Raw genomic sequence first — 25,779 nt, 5'->3', positions numbered from 1 at the left:
CGTCTTTCCGCATGCGGTCGCCGCGCGAATCCGCGCGAACCGCGGCTCTCTCTCGCCCCCCTCTCTCAGCGTCCCCGGAGCCCCCGCCCCCCTCCCCCATGTCATCCCGGGACGCCAGGCAGACGCGCCGCTCGCAGAACGCTCGCCGCCCGAGGGAAATGCATGTTTCACACCCCAACGTCGCAGGTGTACCAAACCGCGCTCCACGATGTTCTCACTTTCGCCCGCTATCGTTTCGTTCATTAGGCTGCGCTATTCCGCGACGGTACGCTATGCTATTCCGCAAACGGCTGCTAACCGACGCTGCTTGCATTTGTAATGTAAATGCGGAAATGGTGTATCCCTGTAATGTGGGAGTGTGGAGGGTGGGGGGGGGGATGCTATGGCATCCTTGAGCTAGGCACTCGCGCTAACGATTTCAATAAAACCTTGAGATGCGGGCATTTATAATACATGCAATGCAAGTTACAAGCCTTCCGAGGGGCTGCGGAGAGGAAAAGAAAAAGAATGAAATGAGTCATGTGAGAGTGTTGGTAATGCCTGGAATATTACCCGTTTTGTACATCCTGTTCTTTCTTTTCTGTAAGGTATGACAGGAGCTGCACAATGGGAACGCTTTTGTTTTCCTGGAGGACCGAGGTAGAAGTTGCTGATGTCAGAACTTCTTCCTCTGTGGTACCGGGGGGGGAGGAGGGGGTGGGAGAGCTTCCTGCCATTGATGTATCCGTGTTATTGTGAGGCGTGAAGAGGAGAATAATGGACGCGGCGTAGAGTTAAACACCGCGGCCTGCAATCACGGTACAATCCCCCCCCCCCCCCTCTCTCCGCCTCTCACCGCCTGACGGAGGGGCTCGTCGAGGAGACGGCCAAATTGAGAAAAAGGGACGAGCGGGGAAGGAGGAGGAGGAGAAGAAAAGAGACGTCATTTTTCCTTCAATCACGCCGCTTAAGCGCGGGCGCCGGGGACAGCCGGGCCGAGGCCATCTGTAACCCCGCCTCTCGCCGTGACATCACGCGCGCGCTCGCTCGCCCGCACACGCGAGCGCTGTCCCTCTCTCACCTAAACGCACGATTACACACACGTTCTCTCACGCGCACCGCACATCCACACGCACACACACACACACACACAAGCACAAGCACACACATTCTTACTGAAGCAGGCATGCACGCACTCTCACGGACACACACAGTCGCTGGCAGCCTGACACAGAAACACGCACACACGCACTCATTCTTGCACACGCGCGCACACGTAAACACACAAACACGCACACACACACACACACACACTCTCTCTGCAGCTGCTAATGGGGCTTAAAATGGCTCCTCTCGCCTGTCTCGTGACACAGCTCAGCTCTCATCTCCACCACCTCCATCCACGCACACGCGTCACCATTTCCCATCACGTACACTTTACACATTTACCAGACTTACACAGATTGCTCTCTTCGATACAGAAATCTATCTGTATACCTGCTCATTTACTGCAGTGTTTCAGGTTCGGTACCTTGCCGAAGGGCGAAACAACAGCGGCCCACCGAGGATGTGAACTCGCAACCCCGGAAAACCCGCGTCCAGCTCCCTATCCGCCATACTGCACGGTCAGACCGTTCCACAGGATGACGGTTCCTCGCACGGCCACGGTCGCACGGGCGTGGATCGCTGGAGGACCCACCTTTAGAACCCGCTCTGTGACCGGGCGCCCTGCCGCGCGCGGCGTGCCCAGAGCTGAGTAACGCGACTCTCACAGCTCCCAAAGCTCTTCCCTCCAATTTCATCAGAGGGCTTCGCAGAGCACCCATATCCAACTGAAGCGTGAAACAAACTTACGAGACAGAAAATGAGCACTCGGGAAAGCGTTTCGACGGAATAAGTAAATACAAGCCAAGGTCGACGACTGGCTTATGCGCGCCGATACGTTGAAAGCAAACCCTGTCATTGGATTCAGATTCGCACGGAGCCGTCCCGCGCCCATCTTAAGCATCGTTCTCCAACTCACGCAGGGTTTGTTCACAGCGGTGGCTCCCGACGAAATGAAACCGCTAATTATTATAGAAGCATTGAAGGGCGACACTACGCAATGACAAAAACCCAGGAATAGCATTTGGTTGGACGCACCGAGCGCCTGTAAATCTCCATAGCTCAGGCGGGTTTTCAAATTCAAACTGCCATTGTCTCTTTTTTTTTTCCAATGATTTGTTTTCAAAATGTTTTTTGCTCAAAAGAATTAACTAGATGTATGCGTGAGATGATACTGTAATTTGTTTTTTTTCTTCTCTTTTCTTTTCTTTCGGTACGACAAAAATGCAAAACCGCATTAACGATTCGTGTCCCCGTGCTGGGAAAAAAAAAGAAAAAGAAAAAAAAGTCCTCAATGAAGTGGAAGATTGTGCCTGCTGTGGGCCGATGCGCAGTTCTGTCAGAATGACTCAACATTCAATATTAATAAAACACACTGATATTCTGTCTGGGGCTCGGGTGGCGTAAATAATGAGAGAAAAATCATAATTATTTCACACGTCAGCTGACGTGGCCCCAGCGAGGGAGATGTAAATTATGCAAGGACGCCGCGTTTCCCGCGTTGCGTAATCGGGGTCCTAATAAACGGGGTCTTATCGCCCCGGGGGGGGGGCGGCGAGGCGCGCGTTCGCACGGCTGCTTCGCCGAGGATTCGGCTCGAGAGGAAAAAAAAAACCAGAGCGCGTCTTTCGACGGAAACGCGCCCGTTGTTTACTTTTTAATAAAACCTCCGGACCCTGCCCTTTGAGCTGGAAGGGCCTTTCGGTTGCCGCGTAACAATCTCCGCGGCGACCGCAGGGATGAGGTCACAGACCAGGCGGAGATCCTGTCGCACAGCCTTAAACCAGCAGCTGGGCGGGATTTAGGTTTTCTACACGCACGGACACACGGGTCTGGACACTGTGGAGAGAGGGCTGTAGGTCGAATCCCACACGATGCATTTTATTGGGTTATGTAACGTATTGAAGGGGCGACCTAACATACACGCCAGTGCACTTCACCAACTAAAATGCAGAAAATTGTGTGAAGTCTGTGTGTGTCTGTGTCATGCATTTGTGTGTGGGTGTGCATGTGTGTGTGTGTGCTTTTGTGTCTGTATGTGTGCATTCATGTGGGTCTGTGTGTGTGTGTTTGTGTCAGTGTGTGAGTGCTTATGTGTATGTGCTTGTATTTCTGTGTGTGTGTGTGTGCGTGTGTGTGTGCATTTGTGTGTATGTGTGTGTGCATATGTGAGTGTGTGTGTGTGTGTGTACTTGCATTCTCTCTCATCTCTGCTTTCCTGAACTCCTTTTCACAGTGATCACTCTGAAATAACCTGAGAGCGTCACCTGCAAACAGCAAAGCAGTTTCCGTCTCTTCATCCTGCTCTACTTCCTGCTGAAATCAATGTCGTTTGCTGACGAGACAATACAGGCTAAAACGAGAGACGTTTTTGAAATGTGTTATTTCTGTATTTCTGTGAGTTATTTACTTTCAATAAACCTATACAAACTCCCAGACACAGGAGAAATCAAATTAGCTCAGTCTCAAAGCTCCATGTGCATTTCGTCCACCGGTCCCTGAATGTGGATCCAGGCATTTCACATTGTGCTTGCGTGCATTAATGTGCATTTTAAATATTCTCTCTCTCTTTCTCTCTGACTCACCCCCTCTGCACACTTCCTCAGCCCTGCTCTCTCTCTCTCTCTCTCTCTCTCTCTCTCCCTCCCTCCCTCCCTCCTTCTCTCCATCCCTCCCTCCAGCGCTTCTGCCAGCCTCCCGCAGGGGCTTTTCAGCTGTCAGGCCATAATGTGGAGTGATTGAGGATGATTGGCTGTGGCTGGGTTTAACCCCTGCAGGTACCCCCCCCCCCCGCCACCCCGTTCCCTCCCATCATCAACCCCCGCGCCCCCCTCCCTGAACCCCACTGCCTGCAGCTGCTGAGGCATTCACAGCCATGCTTGAGTCAGAGGAGCAATCTGCCAGGAGACGTTCACACCTAAATCAACAATTTACAGAGGCATCACACACCTTTCCACCTCCTCACACATACACACAGACACATGCACACACACTCACACATACACACACACACACGCACACACACAGTAAGAGGAACACAGACATGCACAATAAAGAACACACAGACACACACTCATTCAAATGCCCACTCACTCACTCACCCACTCACTCACTCACTCAGCCACTCACCCAGTCGCTCATTCAAACACTCTGACATCACAATAGGCCATCCCTCATTCAGCTAAACAAACATGACCGGGTTTCAGTCAGCCCACCTCAACCTCAAACACCTGTGACACAGAGGCCAGGCCAGCCCACTGGCTGTGTGTAAACAGCATCCTGCACCGACTGCCAAGCAAACACTGCACTGCTAAGCAAATCTCTCATTTTCATAGAGGCATTACATTACACTCATTTAGCAAAACCTTAAACAAAATTTTGCCGGAAGAGTCAATCATTACCTATCGGCCCAGGAAAGAACTCCATTCCCAAGTACGTTACAATGCTGAATAAAACCAAGATGAGAATGAGCGTGTGTGTTTGAATGTGCGTATGTGTGTACACGTGTGTGTGTGTGCATGTGTGGGTGTGTATGTGCACGTGAGTGTATGTGCTTGTGTGCATGTGTTTGTGTGTGCATGCATACGTCTGTATGTGTGTGTGTGTTTGTGCGTGTGCATGCATGCGTGTGTGTATGTGTGCGTGTGTGTCTATGTGTTTGTGTGTGCATGCATGCGTGCGTGTATGTGTGTGTGCAAGTGAAATTAGATTAACAGAAACCAGGACAGTGCAAGGGTGATGGTGAGTAAAGTATCCTCTAAATCACCTCCCTGCATGTCAAACGGGAGGACAGTGGCAATCACACCCTCCCCCCACCCCCATAATGACCTCACTGCCTTCAGCCGAGCCCCGCCCTCTAAACCAGCTACAGGCAAAACACAGAGGCCAGGCCAGGCCAGGCAAACACGCATAAACACAGCATCCACAACTGAGCCATGACCTCATATTTCTGCTGTCCTCCAGTCTACTGTACTGTGACACACACGCACATGCACTTGCATGCACCCGATGCACGCATACACGCACATGCACGCACAGGCACACACAGGCACACACACACAAATGCACGCACAAAAGCACACACACAAACACACGCGCGCACTCACACAGACATACACACACATGCACACACGCACAAACAAGCACACACGCACACATACACACACACACACACATGCACACACAAGGACCCACACACACACACACACACACATGCACACACGCACAAACAGGCACCCACGCACACATGCGGCACACAAGGACACACACACACACACACACACCCATCCATCTCTGCCGCGTCTGCTCTAATGTGGACTTCACTAGCGGCGCGGCGCGGCGCTTGATTTCGGTCGTAAATCAGCGGGTCAGTGTCACGCCGGCGCCTCTCCCAGCGAGGCCAGCTGAACCGTACCGCGGGAGCGGGAGCGCGGCGGCCGCCGACGCCCTCCTGACCGGGGTTTTAACGGCCTGCGCGGCGCGGGGCGGAGCTGGGGAATAGTCACGTGACCGAGGCTAACGGAGCGGCCAATGAAAATCGTCGAACGAAGGAACGCTGCGGCCGGCGGCCAGGCCGAGCTTCGGCTTCCGTTTCTCACCCAACCCGGGACTGAGCCTGCCGATTCTGCACCCTCATCCTCCCCCTGAACCTCCCGCTCCCTCTCACTCTTTAACGCTCCCGCCCCTTCCCTCTCTCTCCCTCTCTCCAACCCACCGTCTCTTCCTACCCCTCTCTCCACCTCTCTCCCTCTCTCCAACCCGCCTTCTCTTCCTACCCCTCTCTCCACCTCTCTCCCTCTCTCCAACCCGCCTTCTCTTCCTACCCCTCTCTCCACCTCTCTCCCTCTCTCCACGGTGCTGTTGCGCTCGTCTCCTGTTGAGTCTGAAAGGGAGGACTCCCCCTGCCTTGTGTTCGTCCTCAGGCGGCCCCCCCATGAACCACCCCCCCCCCACCACCACCACCCACTCGTGCTGTGATGGAAAATCCCAGGCCCTGAAGGTCCATGGCACAGAGAGGGGAAAGGATGGAGTGGAAGGGGGGGTGTAAAGAGGGAGAGAGGGAGGGAGGGAGGGAGAGAGGGAGGGAGAAGCCCTAAGCTTCTTATTGATAAAAGCACTAATCTAGCAGGCAGAGGGGAGCGGGTTCGGAGGTGCAGCGATAAAGAAAAGGAGCAGAGAGAAACACATCTGAGGAGATTAATACCCACCCGCCGTTCACCTGAAAACCGTTTCTGATCTCACCCCACCACCCCCAAAACCTCGCCCCCCGCCCCCCCCAAGACCTCAGCCTCAGCCCCCACTGAGTGTCCCCCTCTAAACTGTTTAAATATTCAAACGCGAGGAAATTTAACCGCCCAGCTTGTAGAGCTTTGGAGGGCAAAAAAGAGGAAGAAGCAAAAATAAAAAGGGGGGGGGATAATTCTGGGCTGATGGGCGTGCTCCTCAGTCACGCTTCTGGGGGGGGGGGGTTGGACCCAAGAGTCGGGAAGAGCAGAAACAGCACTTCGCGACGTGCGGGGGGGGGGGGGATTTGCTATAGGAATCCCAGCAAAAATGGCACTTTCCTATGAGCGCCCCTGCAGTGATGTGCATTTACACGCACAGCGGTAATTAACCGTCTGGCCAATTCCCTCTCATTAGTCCTGAGAAATGAACACCTACGCGCGCCTCCCTTTTTTAAACGAGACTCGCGGGCGGGCGATGAGGCCCACGCCCATCTCGCCACGACCGTTTCCGCGTATGAAACACGGGTTCGAGTCGAGGGCGACCGCGTCGATCGCCGCCGCCAGGTCCCGCGTGAAAACGGGGTCTTTTAGCCGCAGGATTAGAAGGGAGCGCACGCACGCACAGGAGGAGGAGGAGGAGCGCGAGAACCGGCCTGAATTTGGCACGGAGAGCGAGGGATTAGCCAGAGAAAGAAAAACAACAAAGTTCTGACCCCCGTCCGGAGGAGGGGAACAAGAGAGACGGGGTAGAAAATCTCCCCTCCTTCTCATAACCTCTCGCAGCACTTGTGGTTTTTGGGATTTGGCCCATATGGGGCAGTGAATTTACTTTCTTTTAATTCTCCCTTTTTTTTGCTAAAGAGCTCTCCCCCGCTGCTTAACTTCTTTGAGGAGCGAGGGGAATTTGAGCTCAAACCCATTTAAGACCCTCAGTTAAGACTCAGCGAATCTTTCCCTTTTTTTGTGTCCCCCTTTACTTACGGAGGTAGGAACAGCAGGAAGAGGAAAGCTCACTCTCTCCCCTCTTTGTCACTCATTCTCTCTCTCTCTCGCTCTGTCTCACCCTCTCTCTCTCTCTCCCTCTTCTAATTTAGGTCCTTTTCGTTTTCTTACGCCGCTTTGTATCCGCGCAAACGGTGACGCGCACACGTGACTCGTGTTTCGTTCGTTCGTTCGTTCGTTCGTGCTTTCGTTCGTTCGTGCTTTCGTTCGTTCGTTCGTGCTTTCGTTCGTTCGTTTGTTTGTTCGTTCGTTCGTTCGTTCGTTCGTTCGTTCGTTCGTTCGTTCGTTCGTTCGTTCGTTCGTTCGTTCGTTCGTTCGCGGGTCCATCGCGCGGAAGCCGGCGTTTATTTCCGTCCCGGCCCTCTGATTCACTCCGTCCTCCACGGGCGAATCAAACGACGGGCCCTCCTGCCTCCGCCGCGGCACCTCCTGCCTCCGCACCTCCTGCCTCCACCGCGCCTCCTACGAGCCGCGTGAACCGCGCGCGGACGCTAAGCAACAACATCTGCCTGAGCGCCTCCCAGAGGAGTCAAAACAGATCACCTCGGGAGGCGATGCACGGAGATTAGGAACCAGAGTGAGCGTGGAATCGCACTTGACCTTTCCTTTGAGCTGCCATTCAAGCCTTCTCCCTCTCTCGCGCTCTCTCTCCCTCTCCCCCTCTCTCTCTCTCTCTTCCTCTCTCTCAGCTGTTTCTTCACTAATTCTATTTACTAATTCTCTTATGTCTACTTTCCTCTTGCTTCATCAAATCATCCAATCAAATGTGTCACAATAACAATGAACTCGAAATCACTCTACCCATTCTGTCATTTGGCTTTTCTCTCTCTCTCTCGCTCTCTTCCTCTAGATCCCATTCACTTTCTCTGGCTCTCACTCTCTCTCTGTCTCTCTCTCTCCCTCTCTCTCGCTCTCTTTCTCCCTCTCTCGCTCTCTCCGTCTCTCTTTTCAGACGCCGCTCTCAGATCTTCGGGGCCCCGTGGCTGACCTGCGCAGGCCTCGGCTGAGCGGCATGGGAGGGGGATCTCGGCAGGAGCGGCTGATTCACGGGGCTGTCCCGCTATCTCCGCCGCGAGAGTAATAAAGATGGCGCGCAGGGCAAGGGCTCCGTGCTCATATATATATATTTATTTTTCCGAGGGGCACACGCGCTTCCCGAGTCGACAAAATTTAGGAGCCCGGCTAATGCGTCCCAATTACGAGATGTGCCCCCTAAATTATTTTTTCCTGTTAGCGCACATCAATTTCCCCCTAGCGAATGCTCCTAAAATGAGAGCACTGCAGAGCCCTGATGTAGGGACCGTGTCATTCAGGAGGAGTTACCCCATTTAAACCCAGCTAGAGAGAGAGAGGGTGACGTGCACCCCCCCCCTCCCCACCCCCCCCAGCCCCCAACGCAGAGCCTGGGACTAATGGAAGGGGTCAGTATGCCAGGCCTGTGCCAGCCCGCCCGTTACTATGGACACGGCATCGTCTAATGCCACAATTACGCAGAGGCAGCTCCTCTGAATCTGCTCTCAAAGGCTTATTCCTGTTCCATTAACGAGGAGCTGGGCCCTAATCCTGCTGAATTGGAAATCTGATGAGAAATTCTTTTTTTTTTTTTTTTTATAAAAAAAAAAAGCTCCAGTAGGAACACATATGCTGTCCTCTCGCAGGGACGGGGGGGAAAGCAGAGATTTAATCCGCGACCGAGCCCATCGCGATCGTTAGCCCCGGGGCTCGCTAGCGCTTCGAGGTCAGAGGTCGCCCGTGTCGCGCGTCCGCCGCGGGGAGAATGGAGTGATCAGCGCGTTCAACGCGCTACCTTTCTTACGAAGAGAACAGCCGCTCAGAGTGCACGGCACTCTTTCCTCTAACAAAGCGTCTATTTCTCCCCGCTCTTCCTCTCCTCTCCGAGCTGAAGATGCGACTTTTGCCGGGAGCCTTCCGATTGGCTCGCGCGAGTCCCTGATTGACAGACGCAAAGTAGCCCCCGCCCCCCTAAATGGAGTTCGCAGATCATCATTCTGCCCATTACTGCATAACAAAGCCCAATTTCCCAGTCCGTCGAGATGGAAAAGCCCAGCCAATCATCCCCCTTCAGAAGGGCAGTGAGAGAGAGTCACCCCCCCGCTCGGTGAACCGGGGTGGGGGGCAGATACCGCGGCCCAGTGCCCCCTCCCCGACCCCGCCGCGGCTTCACAGGCGCTTTCTTCAGAGGCGAACGGAGGCTGTGAAGGAGGAGAGCGGGCAGAGTAATGAGGATCAGCGCAGGTCATGCAGAGGACTGGAGCACAGAGCCGCTGGGGCGGGCAGGGGCGGCGGGTGGGCGGGAGGTAGTTCCGCCATCGGAGAGAGATGGGGAAGGCCACGCGGCGGCGGGGCGCGCCCCGCCGAGGCAACTGGGAGGCGGCGATCCGGTGGTACCGCGTTTGGCGACGCCCATCCAACGCACAGGAGGGGAGAATGGGGACATCTCCCGCCAGAGCAAGAAAGCTCTGTATAACAGTCGGCAGAGAGCAGGGCGCGCGGGGCGTCCCGTCCGGCCCCGCAACGGAGGACGCGCTCTTTCCCGTGAGACCGGCGGGTTTGGGACGCCCCAAAAACGAAAGGGGAAAAAGGGGGAAAGAAGAGGGCAGAGAAAGCTCATTAAAAGGTGGAGGAAAAAACAGGGCTTCGGTTCCACGAGCCGCTCGGACGGGCGGGTCGACCGCGGCCTCCCTCTCTCTCTCTCTCTCTCCGCCATTAACGCGGGGTGCGGCGATGAATACCCACCGCTCCTGCCTTCCGGCGGAGACGGGCGGGCCGGCCGCGGGGTACATCAAGCCGCAGGCCTCTGTAATGGAGCTCCGAGATTCGCCCCGCTTTTTTTTTTTTTTTAAAGGTGTGGTTAAAATCTCATCCGCGGGTTTTTGCTGCGGCGACCTAATGATGAAGCTCTACGCAAACGAGCGGACTAAAACAGCAAACTCGCCGGCCCCTCCTCGGCATTCACCTCGTTTGACCAAGGTTGGGATGCTGGGAGAAGCCGGGTAAGTGTGTCGCACGTTGTGTGTCCGCCCAGAGCTGGCTCGGGGATTTTGGAGGCCCTAAACAAGAAGTTAGGCGGGGACAACCGACTACGGACCGGGGGGGTGGAGTGGCAGAAAAAAATCTGGAAAAATCTGGGGGTTGGGGGGGGGGGGGGGGTTTGTTGACGATTGTGTACCCCGGAAAACAACGTAAGGCCAATAGCATCGAGATAGCTATTCACGCCTTCTGAATACTTTTCAAATAAAATGTCTTGAAAAAAAGTTTTTAACGTTTAAAATGTGAATTGTGCGGCCCACCCGTGGTTGCGTCCCTAAATGACCGCGCAGACCGTTTACACCAGCAGCCTGCTCTGTCCATCATACAGATGCAGGCCCCCTGCTGATGTCCCACAGAGTATCTCTTAAGATTAGTATTTATAACTTTTTAAATAGTCCAGTAATACTGGCCTACTTCAGGGTCTAAAGGGGAATGCAATATTCAACACGATATTTTCTACTACTTTGAAAGTGGTAGTTTTGACCAAAAGAACTGGCTTATCATTATCAGCAACCACTGGTACACTGTGGTGTCATCTTTACGTTCAGTCGTACAAAAAATACTCACTTTCTTACATCCAATGGTAATCTAAAGACACTGTATGCTTTGTTGTTTTTGTGTGTAAGTGCCTGTGTGTGTGAATGTTGCATGTGTGCATGTGTAAGTGTGCATGCATATGTGTGTATGTGCATGTATGTGTGTGAGTATGTGTGTGTGCGTGTGTATGTGTATGTGTGTGTGTGTGTGCATGTGTGCATGTGTATGTGTGCATGCATGTGTGTATGTGTGTATGTGTGTGTGTATGTGCATGTATGTGTGTATGTGTGTATGTGCATGTATGTGTGTATGCGTGTGTGTGTGCATATGTGTGTGTGCGTGCATGTGTATGTGTGCATGCATATGTGTGTATGTGCATGTATGTGTGTGAGTGTGTGTGTGTCTCATTTTTGATTCCCCGCTCCACTCCCCCCCCCACTCTCCAGATTGTGCTACAGTAGATAAGACTGCGCTCTGTTTACTTCCTGCGTTGACCCCCTGCCTCCAGTGGAGGGTTCTGACAAACACACGCCGCCATTTAATTACAGTTTAAACATTTGAGGACTGGCGGGGGGAGAGAGAACGGAGCGAATCTGAGGGGCAGCGGAGGACGCCGCGTCGCTCCTGCCAATCAGCGACGTCTCTCCTTCCCGTCGTCCTTCGCATTAAAATAAATCGGAGAGAAAAGGGCGACGGTGAGACGCAGAGGCAGAGGAGCCCCCCCCAGCCCTCGCCCTCCCCCATTAAGACCCCGCGCCGGCCTCCTCTGTTCTCCCCGGCTGATGATGACATGCGAGGCTCGGCGTTCACAGCCAATTACGCGCCGCGCCTTTAAGTTGCCGTGGCCGCTGTTTGAAGTCGTTCTGACCGTCCGTCGCCTGAATTTTCTCTGCCTGCGATTATTTATTTATTTATTTCAACCACCCCCCCCCAGGCAACCGCCCACCCCTCTGGCCTTTTGAGCACTGAACATGTTTACTGGAAGGAATGCAGGATGCTAGCAGCAGTAGCACTGAAGGGGGGGGGGTTGGGGGGGGGAATTACAAGAGCTTATCCATAAAGCAGTCATCTGTCCGAAAACTTCCGTGACGTGCGCGGTCACACTCGTTTGAGCGCAAGGGAAAGAGAGAGGAGAGATGGAGAGAGAAAGTGAGAGAGAGAGAAAGAGAGAGAGAGAGAGAGAGAGAAACAGATAGAGAGAGAGAGAGAGAAAGAGAAAGAGAGAGAGAGATAGAGAGAGAGAGATAGAGAGAGAGAGAGAGAGAGAGAGAGAGAGAGAGAGAGAGAGAGAGAGAGAGAGAGAGAGAGAGAGAGAGAGAGAGAGAGAGAGAGAGAGAGAGAGAGAGAGCGAGCGACGCGATTCCGCACGCTTTCTGTGAACTTTCTGCTTCCCTTCTCGGGGAGCGTTTGCTGTCGGAGGGACGTGGCGGCGGAGGTCCGGGCCTCGCGCGCAGCTCACTACATTAAGATGACATTAATTAAGCTCCAAAGTCCCTCTTAGCGCGCCCGCCTGTCAGGCCCCGCCGAACGTGACACTCCGCAGTACGCCGCCGGTGACAAAGGTTCCTGCTCGTCCCCGTCTGTGTAATCAATCAAACGCCCACGCGTCTCTCTCTCTCTCTCTCTCTCTCTCTGTGCCGGCCTATCGGACTCCATGCCGATATTTGCCTGGCAAACCAGCCAGACGGTTACACACGGCCGTCCAGCCAGCCAATCGGACAGCCGCTCGCCTCTCCTGCTCTGCGACCAATAAGACGGCCGGGGGGGTAGCCGATCGCCCAGTGGGACCCACTAGAAGGGTGCCACCAACACCGCGTACATTGTGGGGTGGTTTGGGGGGGTGGACCGGACCGCGGCCTTGTTACCGTTGCAAATGAAGCGACCGAGCACCATCGCCCCACACTTCCCCCCCCTCCCCCACCAGACGCATGCGTGCCCTCCCCTGGCCCCTTGTCTTAATGCAGCGATTAGACCGGCTACATATCGCGGAAGCGGCTCTGCGGCTAGCGTAATCTCCGCTAATCTCCGTTTGAGAAGCGGGCGCGGGCCGCCGCTTAAGACCATCGCAGGGTAAATAACGGCTTTGCCGCCCGCTTTGTCCCCGTATCTGGATGTAAGCCCCGCCGCGGCAGCTGCCGCGCCTTTCCGCCGGCTCGGCCGCTCCCGTCGGCCCGCCGTCGGCCCGCCGCCGGCCCGCGATCGGTGCCCTAGCGGTTTCGGAAGGCCGAGACTGGAGCGGTTAGCCATGCTGACCACCCCTCTATCGCCATGAGCTACTACAGCAACTCCAGTCCTGGAGGGCTGCGCGCAGTGCCTCCTGGTTTTCGTTGTGTCTCAGCACCATTGATTAATCGGAGTCATTGATTGGCTAAAGAATCAGCACACCTCGTTCTCAAGGCCCTAATTGGCTGCTGAGTGAAAGTAACTGCAGACGCTGCAGATACCTCCAGGGCTTGGGCTTGACTCGCCTGAGCTAGAATGTATTAGAATGTGTGGAAAGCTTGAGAAGTGGAGTGGAAAAATAAAACTTTTTAAAATTTTAAATGCGGCTCTCTTTCCCCTAAAACCCAGACTGTCTCCATTTCTGCCTCCACTGGTCCTCTCCTCTGTCTGTCTTCCCTCTTTCCCTGACAGAAAAGGAGAACTGCATCCTAAATAGGGAAATGAAATAAAGATAACATACCACTTATGTGGCAAATGGTACTGCAATATATATTTTAAACAATACACTCACGTGATCATATCATCATCATCATATTTTCGAATAAATCCACACATTAGCAGTATATTTCAGTAATCCCATTTCCAAGAGCGCATTCTCTTTCTCTCATTCCCTCCCTTCTCATGTCCTGTCGGTTTCAATGAAATGTTTATTGGCATTTTACGGTTCTGTACAGGACCAAATATTCAACAACAATGAAGAAAAATGTCCTAAAAAGCACCCATTAGGCAACTTGAAAAAAAAAAAAAAAAGATTAGGATTAAGTATAAAACTATAATGGCAGTAATAATGACATTAATCTTTTTTATTATTATTATCTGGACAGCGATGACAACAACCACAACAACGGATATATGACTTACTGAAAAAAGTCTCAGTAGTCACCCACCCAATCTCTCTATTCTCTCGTCTTTCCATCTCACTGCCACTCCCACGTTCCCCACTCGCCTTTCCCTCTCCCTATCTCACCTCTCTTCACTCCAGCCCCTCTTCTCTCTCTCTTTCTCCCTCCCCCCTCTCTCTCTCTCTCTCTCTCTCTCCGCACCGGTAGCAGAAGGCCAGGGCCCCTCCCCATCCGGCAGGCCGCACGCTTCTCTTGCGCTGTAGATGCGGTGGGCGGCAGCCTGCGGAACTAATCCCCCACGCTGGGCAGAAATGAGTACGCGTCTTAAGCTGTTTACATCTTAATCACTGTCAGCCTTCGCCGTCTCCAAGGAGGCCGTGGGGGGAGGAGGGGGGAGGGGGGGTCAATCTGCGAAACCATGGCGACGGGTCGGTATAATGCCCGAGCTGTCGCGCGGAGGTGCTCTCCAAACGCTCCTGACCGGGGCATGCGTCTCCGTTTCGGGGCTGATCCTGCCCTGCCCTGCCCTTTATGAGAGCGCCTCAGAGATCTGGAGCAAGAGGGTGTTAGAGGGGGATTCAGTGAGCAAGTCAGTGAGTGAGCTAGAGGGTGAACGATTGAGAGGGTGCGTTAGAGGGCGAATGATTGAGTGAGCGAGCAAGTGAGTGAGTTATAAGGTGAATGAGCGAGTTGGAGGGTGAACGAGTGGGGGAGTGAGCGAGAGTGAGTTACAGGGTGAATGAGTGGGGGAGTGAGCGAGAGTGAGTTACAGGGTGAATGAGTGGGGGAGTGAGCGAGAGGGTGAGTTAAAGGGTGAATGAGTGTGTGAGTGGGCGAGAGTGAGTTACAGGGTGAATGAGTGTGAGAGTGAGCCAGAGTGGGTTAAAGGGTGAATGAGTGGGAGAGTGAGTGAGAGTGAGTTAGGGTGAATGAGTGTGCGAGTGGGCGAGAGGGTGAATGACTGTTGGTGTGTTAACCGGTCAGCAGGGCAATCGATCGAGCGAGAGAGAAAAGTAGCGGTAGGTGAGAGGGCGAGCAAACTAAAGAGTGTGCGGGGAGGTGAGGGAGCGCGCGGGCGAGCGAGCGCGTGCGTGTGCACCTCACACACAGGAAGCTGCCGTCGCCCCCTTCAGCTCCTTAACCTGAATCGTGTCAGAGCACAGGCAGCCGCACAAATTGATAGTGAACAAAAACGCGAGCCGTGCGAGTGTAAGCCGGCGAAACGTGACGCGTGCGCGTTTCCGAGCGAGCGCTCCCTGCCGCCGCCTCCGCCGCTCGGCAGACGGATGACCCTTCTTTCCGGCGCGTTCTCCGGGCGCATTGGTATGCATATGGAACCGCTGCCGCCGCTCGCGTTGGAGAGAGAGAGAGAGAGAGAGAGTCAAACGCCTGCGCCATAAATCATTGAAATGTTCAAAAATACAGACGCGTCGTTCCAACCCCCCCCCCATCCCCACCCCACCGAAAAAAAAACAATCTGGGCCCGCGACTTAATGATTTTTGATAATAAGCACGGGCCGATTTCAGAGGGGAGAGCTGGTAAATAATGCATTCCCTTTCCGCGAGATTGCGTTATCTTTCCCAAACAGTTTGCGGAGAAGGAGCCATCTTCAAGGTGAGGAACGCGCGGCCAATGTTAAAATAAAGAAATCGGCGGCGAGACGAACGCCGCGGACTTCGCTCGTCTTCTCTCTCCTTGTCAGAGGAGGGCCGCGCCTTTTTTTTTTTTTTTTTACGCGGGCGCGGTTGGCGTTCCGGTCGGCGAACTGGAACGCCGGAATATCATCGGAGTTTGATAAAGTCGAGAGACGACGCCTTCGTCCCCACGCGCACCGCTCTGAGGTCTGAGGTAAGAGAGAGAGAGATAACGGCTAAACGATTCGATTTTAAAGTACCGGATTCACGCAGCGTGGTTCGGACTTGCGTCCCTTACGCTCGAGTTCAAGCGCGAACTGCAACACGAGCTCAGGAAAAAAAAAAAAAGTGAGAAAAGCAAGAATTCTTACCGCGGCGACATTAACGTCATTAATAAAATGTCGAGAAGGCACACACACAGGAAGGCAGGAAACAACATGGCCGCGAACGTAAACACGTGCGGTAATTGCTCGAACAAAGACGGATTGTCCTCTCCGTATTCCCAGCATGTCCGTCGATTGTTTGGCACGTTAGGATGCCCGATGTCTCCTGAACCAGGACACAATGTACCCTCTGTGTTCCAGACACGGTGCGTTGCTTGGTGGTGTTGTTAGCGAGGAGCTACGGGCTCGGCAGTGCTCGGACAGTCTGAGGGAAGATCTAAACTGTCTTATGCTGAAAGAAGGTATTGAACAGACGGACAGAGAGCCGAGTGTGCTCCATGTACTGATACAGCCAAACGTCCGGGCTATAGTACATTGACACTCGCACCCTGCCCGGCAACAGTAACTCTGACACCCAGCTCAGCAGAAAGGCAACAATAACATTGACACCCAGGCACAAAGAGATTAACTCAGCCCAGCCAGAACCGACTCACGTCTTCTTTGGCCAAGCTAGCTTAACACGCCCCTACTTGTTTACACTATAACATACCCTACCGTGCCACACACGTTCAGAGAAAGAGAGCAAAAATATCAGACGGTTATAAAGACAGTTAACTGTCAGTCATGATACACAGAGAAAATCCCCCACACTGTAACCCCCCACCCCCCCGTGTGGGCCTCTGTCAAAACCCAGCCCCGAGGAGGAGTCAGGTCCAAATGCTTCATCTTCACTTCGGCTACACCGAAAAAGGCCTCGAGCTACAGGTGAACCCTCACCCCGCCTCCCTGATACGCCGAAAGAAAACGCCTGCCACCCACGGCAGAGAGAGAGAGAGAGAGAGAGAGAGAGAGAGAGCATACATCAAATGAGCTCCACTCATAATGTCATCCTCCGCTCGCCCGCCCCTGAAAAAAAATGTCATCAAATCTCCTTGCCGGTCAATGCATTTTCTGCACCAGTTCAACGACCCCACCCCCATCTCCCAAATTGGACCACAGCGGCTATGTTTGCCTCAGGCGAAGAATGTTGTGGGGGGGTGGCGGGAGGCCAGGGGGGGCCTGTTGGGAGGGGGGCGGGGGGGTGAGCGTACGACTCTTGTAGGACAGGGGAAAGTTGTCCCCTCATGTCACATCACGGTTCTGCGGACAGTGACTGAGCGGACCTCAAGGCTTCCTCTGCAGCCGGCCCGGCAGAGCCGAATTCCGAACGACCGTGACCTCGTCTCACCGCGACCGCGACCACGACCGCTCTCCCGCGGCGGCGGACCCGCGTCTGGCGCCGGCGCGTCCCACAATGCAACGCGAGCGTCGAGCGCCACTCCGGCGGTCCGGCCGCTCGCCACAGACAGAAAGGAACGAAGCGGCATGAACGTTTGACCTCTCAGACGGCCTCACTGTAAACACCGCTTCACAATGGAGCCGCACTTCTATTCCACAGCTGAGCCGCAGCAGTCCTCTCTGACAACACCGCCATTCACACGGGTCTGGGAAGCAGAAATTAAACGTAAAAAAAAAATAATAATATAAAAACTTGCTCTAACGACCTGTATTTTTTTTCTTCATAAAGGTAAAGTGAGCCTTACAGCAGTGGCGTGAGACTGCAGTGGGTGGCTTGTGTTTGGTGAGCCCTACACAGGAACGGCTGGAGAGCAGAGCTGTCCTTACATTTCTCATTCTCAATAACAACCTTATTCACGGCAACTAGCGAACGCTTCAACAATTATTAACCACTTACAGCTGAGGCCGTTCGGTTTAGCGACCTTGCTCAAGGGTACAGCGGTCATTCTGCAAGCTAGACAAACAAGCTCAAAGGGCTCGTTCTTTTACCGCCACTCTGCTAGCCTGCCATTGTGCCGCTACCCAAAATATGTCACCCGCAGATTTTCACTGCTGTCATACTTTTCAGTGCTGCTGGGGAGGATGACGATCGACTGACAGACGAACGGACAGACAGAACTGACACTTCAGGAAGTTGGCAGAACCTCCCCCCCAACCCCCGCACTCCAGCCCCCCCCCCCCACCCCACCCCCACCCCAATGACCACCAGCAGTAAAATCACACCTCTCCACTTCTGTTCTCTTGTTCTGTTAAAAAAAAAAAATGCAGACACCCCCAGCAGGCACATCCTTTGTTCTAGACCTGCTGGTGATCCCCCCCCTGCCCCCCACCCCACTCCATGACTATAAAAAGCCATTAAAGTGGCTGTGAACCCCCCTTCCCCCCGAGCCCTTCTGCTAATCTCGGGGGTGCTGGTGGTAAAACTGGCAGGCCTCTCACTTTCTTCCCCACCCCCGCACCAAACCCACCCCCCCTTAACTGCCCCCACACATCACCTTCCATGGATGCTCCTTGGTCCTGTTGTCTATCAACACTGTCAGTGCCTGTCAGTGACTGAAAAATGCGGGACGCACATACTGTAGGAATTCTATTCTGGGTCTATTTTAGCTACATAAAAGCCTACCATGCCCAGTGCTCCGGGTCACACCTTCATTTGGGGCATAACGCATTGTATTTCCTCAGGTTAATTAAAGTGTGGCACACAACTCCTTACCAGAAGTCCATCAATATCTTTCTTTACATGATTACATGTCCTTGTTAATGCAAAAGCAAACATGGGCAATAAAGATATGAGATCATTTTCCAGCTTAAGAACTATAACGGTTAATAAGTGTAGCTATTTTATTTTTTATTCTAGTTCATATATCTTTCATATTTATTTCAGAAGGCAGGCATCATAGAGATGTCACTCAAGCTTGGCCGCGCCCATACAGCCAGGTAAACCGCCTCCCAGTTCCTTCACATGTCTTCACTAAAACAGATGCACGGATTCCATGACACCTGGTAATTTCTTATTTGTTTATCTCATGTTAGGCCCGGTTTCCTGGTGATGACTGGGAGATGACTGACTGATAAGGCACATTAGCAATCAGTCATCTGCTTCACCACTGCTGATTTCATCATCCTGGCATCTCCAGATACCTTCCTATTCCTTACATCCGCATTTATGTGTGTGTGTGTGTGAGTGTGCGTGCGTGTGTGCATGTGTATGCATGTGCGTGTGTGTGCATGTGTGTTTGCATGTGCGTGTGTGTATGCATGTGTGTGTGTGTGTGTCTCACTGTGCCAGTATGTGATGTCCCAGTATGAAAATGTTGATATGTGGAAGTGTCTGTGTGTGAGTGTTTGTGTGTAGGTGGGAGCGTATGGTCATGCGTGTCTCATGTGCAAGCTTCAAAGTGAGATTATGTGTGTGCGTCTCAGTGTGTGTGTGTGCAAGTGTGAACGCCTCAATGTGAGGTGTGAGTGTGTGTGTGTGTTCTTCATTGTGAGACTCAGTGTGTGGGTGTAAAGGGACTGATGCTTCGCTCGCTCAAGGAGGAAGAAACAATCAATTAAAGCAGAAATATGACAGTGCTGGCCTGACTCCCTGAACGGGTGGCTGAGCAGCAGAGTTAGTCAAGTTCACACAATCTGTCTCCTCTAATTCACAAGCCTAAACTTCCCCCAGCTCAGCCCACGACTGATTACACACACACACACGCATGCACATATGTACGCACACACACACATGCACGTATGCAATAATACACAGATTTAATACATTTACCATTCCCCCAGAAATTCACAGATTCAACCCATTTACCATTCACTGGAAATACATATATTTAACCCATTTACCATTCACCAGATCTGCACAGATTTAACCCAATTACCATTCACCATAAATACACAGATTCCACCCAATTACCATTCACCGTAAATACACAGATTTCACCCATTTACTGTTCACCGGAAATACACAGATCAAACCCATTCACCAGATCAGTACAGATTGAAACCAGCCACTAGCGCTGCACAGATTCAACCCAATTACCATTCACCGGAAATACACAGATTCCACCCAATTACCATTCACCGGAACGGCACACATGTTCAAACCGCATTTTCCAAGCTAACGGCAGCTCAGCCCAGCGCCCCTCAGCGACGGGGGGGCAGAGAAAGCGGCGATGAAAAATGGAAAACGCAGAGCCGGGTTTATTGGAAGTTCTCGTTCGTTTTTTTATTTTTTTATTCCACGATTATTGCGATGATTATTTTTGCTGCGGCGGGGCCTGCCGCTGAATATGCATGGGGCCGCGCTGTCAGCGCGCATAAACTCTGACGCAGCCACCAGACGGCCGTTTTGGGCCGGGGGAAGAAAGCGAGCGGTAATTTCAGCAGATGCTAGCTGACAATTGGAGTGTGGGGGGAGCCCCTCGGGGAGGCTCCAGAAGTGGGCGGGGCCAGGGGCCGAGGAGTCTGGAGCGATGCGAAGAAGTGTACAGTCACCCGGCGGGCGGGCGGGCGGGCGAGCGTGTGAGCGAGCGAGCGCCCGGCGACGGCCGCCCCCTCGGGCCGAGCGGAGACGCGAAGGAAGTGACAGTCGCCCGCGCGCGTGGAAGTGCGAGGAGTGTGTCTGTGTGTGTGTGTGTGTGTGTGTGTGTGTGGTGCGTGAGAGAGAGAGTGGGAGATGGGGAGGGAGAAAGAGAGAGAGAGGGGGAGAGGGGGGAAAGAGAGAGACAGAGAGACAGAGTTAGAGAAAGGGAGGGAAAGAGAGAGAGAGAGAGAGGAGGGAGAGAAAGACAGAGGAAGGGAAAGAGAGAGAAGGAGGGAGAGAGAGAGAGAGAGCCAGAAAGAGAGAGATAGGACAGTGAAGGTGTCACTCCTGACTATCGCTCTGCTATTTCTCGCACTTGGATCGCGACTCCCTGCCCAAATTCACAGCTGCGCTCAGACGCTGAAACTTTGTTTATAAAGGACAAAAAATCCCAAACGCAGCCGGTGGCCTTGAGTCAGGGGACGCCGGACCCCGGGCCGTCGGGTAACGACACGGCCCCGCGTGCGTATCAGCGCGAGCCTGGCCGCCCGGCGGAGCGATACGCTCTCAGAGGAGGCGACAGACAGCGGCCGAAGAGCGGCTTAATTGTGAGGTGCGCGGTCCCCGTCAGCCGCAAGCCTGTCCCACAGGGCAGGAAGAATACTTCATAAGCTCAGCTCACACGTCTGGAAATGAGCAGGAATGAGCTCCTTCCTGCGGAGTGTCAGACTTCCCCCCTCTGAACATCCAAAAATAGCTGTTTTTTTTTTTTTACTCAAACAAACCAATCAAACGAACTGGTGTCCTGGCGCTTCTGAAAAGAGCTGGTCCGACATGCCTGATTGCAAATGGAAAAAGGGAGGAAAAAAAGAAAGAAAAAAAAAAACTGGCCACTGCAATTTTTCGACACTGAGTGGAAATTGGTGTAATTTTCTCCCGTGAAATGAACACAGAATGTGCTGTCAGTTTGGGGCTCAAACAGGTGCGTGGAACTGGAGTCTAATGACTCCAATTTTATCGGCAGGGAAAAGATGAGCCATTACTGTAATTCACCTAAAATTAGCTGTTTTTATTTTAACTATCCCCATTGTTTAGTAGTGCCCATGAATTATTCACGCGTTGGTGAATTCAGAATTATTTTTGAATCTCTTTCCCCTCGCACTCCTGTTGCTAATGGAGTCCAGCGACCAGCGCTCACCTGGCTAGCCACTGACCAGAAATTAAAAGCTCCGCCTGGATTTCCACCAATCATCCCGAGCTCCCCGGAAATGGCCGCAGATAAGCACAGCCAACGCCAGCTCCGGCCAAAAGGCCCATCCAGTCCCGAAACTAACGATCCCGTGTCACAGGCCATCAGCCGTCCCCGGCATCGACGCCATTTGCATAACCGACTCGGCTGAGGGCGAAGCAGACCGACATCTCCCTCGTGCCTCGCTCATAAAGAGCGAATATGACAAGAGGGATAAAGAGAGGGAGAGAGAGAGAGAGGGAGAGAGAGAAAGAGAGGGAGAGAAACGACAAGCATGAAAGACAGTGCTAGGTTAATGGATAGCGCGGGGAGCGGGTGGCGGGAGGCACATTAATATTCACTCGGTCCCGGGCCCACTCTGGTCCGGGAGATTTATGGAGCCCCGAGCCGGCAGCGGCAGACTTCCCATTGCTGAGCTCCTCAGACACAATCTTTAAGAAAATGCACTTTGCCTCCGAGGGGTTCGAGAGAAGGGGGGACTCCCCCGGCGCCGCCGCCACCGCTGCCGCCGCCCGGTTCTATATTACCCCCGCCGAAAAGGATCTAGTCCTCCCCGGCTTCATCAGAAAAACCCGGAGAAAACGCGGCGGCCGCGGCATCTCGCGGTTGTCGGGACGCGTCTCGGCCCGGCATCAACGTCCCGGGGCGGCGAGACACTTTTTAAAGTTTTTAACCGAGCGGACGCGAGGGAGGCGTTTCGAACTAGACCTGCGACATACCTGACACAACTGCGGGTGTGGCATACAAGCACATGAACAGCACACAAGACAGATTTAATGCTGCAGTATCCCAAAGATAAGCTAAAAAAAAATAAAAAAATACAAACGGTAAAGGCACAGTATTCCTTTTCCGGCAACAGTAAATTTGACTGGATCCTTCAGTTCAATTAAAGGAGAGATGTGTTGATGTGAACATTACCAGGGGCATAAATTACACCTAAAATTGGATTTGGAAGCACTGCAGGAAAAGGCTTTTAAAAAATAAATAGCTGAATAAATAACTAGATGGGGTGGAAGCTGGTGCCTCTATTTGCATAACACAGGGACTCGTGGCATGGAATGAGGGAATTTTAAAAGCTGGCACAGACCGAGAGACTGGCTTGCTCCCTTCTATCCGGCTTGGCCGGTCCCCCCCCCCATTCCCCCATTCTCCCAAGCACACTCACACATACACACACCCACACCCACACACACACACACTCACACAGAGAAACACACACACACTCACACCCACACCCACACACGTACACACACAGTACACCCCACCTGCACAGGCAGTGAGTCAGCACAGAACACACTGGTCATTCCGTTTCCATGGTGACGGCGCAAGCTGAGGGCAGAATCGACTAGCGCGGAAGCACAGACGCCACAGGAATATCAATGCCTAACAGCAACTTTTGGGATGTAGATCTCCCTGGAATCAGCGACTACCAACTGCCCTGTGATAGGACTCCATATGATACTGGCTCCGCCCCTGCTTTCAACAAACCCGTTCCTCTGTCCACACCAGTGTTTTTTACCTGCTGAACGGGGGACAGCCTCTAAAGAAACTGAGGGTGTCTTTGTTGTGTCATTGTCAAGACCAGCGTGCTTTACCCGTGGAGAACACTGCCCGGACTTGCAGAAACAGCCAGCTAATACTTATTGGAATGTGTCTTTGTTTTCTTTTCATGTACAAAAAAAAAACCTCGAAACCCTAACAAACAATGACGTTGGCGTGAAGCAAAAGACAAAACCAGCCTTCATTGCAGGAGTCCCGGCTTTTTGAGAGCGATTAAAGTGCCACTTAATCAGGCGTCTGCGTTAAAGTTATGATAACACGGGGCACAGTCCAGAATTACTGTAAATGAGCTTTCACGCCTAGGAACCTTCACACTCGGTCATTTACGCATGCTTTTGAATTACTTCTCCTTACACAGAGGCTACTGTTAATGTAGGAGTTAATATAGGCAGGGTTCAAAATAAAAAAATAAAAAAATTAATAAATACATAAATAAAAGCTCCTAGCAGGCAGGAACGTGACAAGGAAATGATTTATGTGAAAATGTTAGCGTGTTACCATAGCCATGCTGCATTCTTCGAAGAACAATCACACCCAATTAGACGTTGAGGCGGGGCAAGCCAATCATTGTTATTTCAAAAGAAATGAATGAATGAGAAATGCATGCCATAGATAGGTAGCGAATGAAAATGAAATGGAATACTGTACCTTTAACATTTCCGTCCACGTGTGGAATTAACCCTCCCACGTCCTGTGGCCTGGACAGTAGGCACACTGGACCAGGTACCCCCATGAATACACAACCACAGTGTATTTGAAAATGTCCACAAGACTTTTATTGAAATGAAAAACAAAACGTTTTAGTTATAAAGAAAGCTTACAAAATTTACAAGACATAACTGGAAATAAAATGAATAAAAAAAAAAAAAAATTATAAAAGCAAATAAAATATGGTCAGATGGAATAGCTGCAGCTTTAAATACAGTCCAACACACAAATGGTACGCAAACATTAACATGTACACAGAGGCTGCGTGTTTGAAGAAAAAAAAAAAAAAAAAGCCAGCGTTAAGCCAAACCTACTCAACACCTACAGTTACCTGCACGTAGTAATCATAACCATCCCAGTTTCATAAGAGATCTCGGCTGGACATCAAAGCAAACTGTTTGAGGGAGACTCCTACTTCCTCGCGCCTCTTATATACTGCAACCAGGCAAGGCCACTCAGGTGGGCGGTGAACACATATGGAACTCAAAAGAAAAGCACAAAGGCGGGGGGGAGACAAAATGACCTTTTACTGATTTGCACCAGGAGCGCCTGCGGCGTTCGCTACCCCCCAACCCCTCACCCAAGGTCTTCTGTCGCCAAATAAAAAGCGCGGTTCCACAGATTGCTCCCCCCCCCCCTTGTTTTTGTTGAAAGTTTAAACAAATGTGCAAATGTTTACCCGGGGCAGCTCCCTCGAACAGCAGGTGACTGGAGGAGACCGGGCGTGGCCGGGACAGCGCTACGCGCGGTCCGAGGACGTTCGCGAGGCGACTCGAACAAGGGTAGGCCCTGGGACTTCACAGATATTTAAAAAAAAAAAAAACTCACACACGTCCTCTGCTTCACATGCCAGGCAGTCGCGACACAAACCCGACGCACTGGGGGAAGACTGGCTCCGCCCCATTCGTCCACTCATTCACACGGACAAAACAAGTAGTCACCTCTCTGGTGAACGTAAAACGTACAGATGCATAATACGCTGTCCCTCTGACTTTGATTGTCTCCCACGCTCCTGAAAAGGTCAGCCTAAGTGAACAATCAGGTTTTTGGTATGCATCTTCAAACAGGAATGCAAGGAACCAAACCTGCTGCGGTTCCGGAGTAGCTGTGACATACAGCGATCAAACAGAACCTTCAGACAACGCTTCAACACCAGGGCCTCATTATAGGCCGACATTTAACAAAACTATGTACATTATTTAAATAAAGTGAGGCACTTGCAATGGCCAGGTGAAGAGAATGGAAACACTCGCTATCAATCTGTGCAAACAGTTTACTAATGCTCCGGTAAATGAAAACTGCCTAATTAAAGTCATTTTTCAAAGGCCTGATAGGACGCTCAGACGTTTAAAAAGCTGCAGTGCAACCCCTCCTCCCAACCGAAGTCTGCATTTTTTTCACCTTCTTCAGCCTCTGCAGAGCTGAGACATTTCAATAATTCAGATCCCAGTGAAAAAAAAAAAAATGTTATCAAAGTGCAGTTTGCTAATTTAGTTTGACGGAATTCCGCCCCATTTTCAAACAGTAATTTTCATTGCCCGGTTTGACGGTAAAACCGCGAAAATAGATACTTTGGAAGAATTCTTTTGTCACACATATTCAAGTTAAAGAAATAAGCACATAGAAAGGGCGTAGAAGCTAAATTTATATAATTCGGATTCAGGAGGACACCACAGATCAACAAATGGAATCATTTTTCTAAATCGCTTTTGAATAGGGGGATGAATGCGACCGTGTTTTGCTTGCTCTATGGCTGAAAATACGTCTGTTCACAGAAAGAAAAACAGAAATACTGCATCAGCTCCTTCATTTAAAACCAACACAAATGGGGAGTAAACCCAAATGAGTATGTGTGCAATGTCCACTTCAAATGAAGAAAAAAAAAAAAAAAAGAGAAAATCACAGTAAAAGGAGATCGTATACC

General features: G+C 52.1%; 1 protein-coding gene across 3 annotated transcripts in view; it reads right to left on the bottom strand.

Moving 5' to 3' along the window:
• pcdh1b (protocadherin 1b) overlaps nt 1-25,779 on the bottom strand; it is a 174,768-nt gene that overhangs the window by 129,917 nt on the left and 19,072 nt on the right. The gene's annotated exons all lie outside the window — the stretch shown is intronic.

The sequence above is a fragment of the Anguilla rostrata genome, chromosome 3 (assembly GCF_018555375.3).
Source record: "Anguilla rostrata isolate EN2019 chromosome 3, ASM1855537v3, whole genome shotgun sequence".
NCBI lineage: Eukaryota > Metazoa > Chordata > Actinopteri > Anguilliformes > Anguillidae > Anguilla > Anguilla rostrata.
Note: the sequence above shows the minus strand (reverse complement) of the source record. Positions and strands in the feature narration are given on the sequence as shown.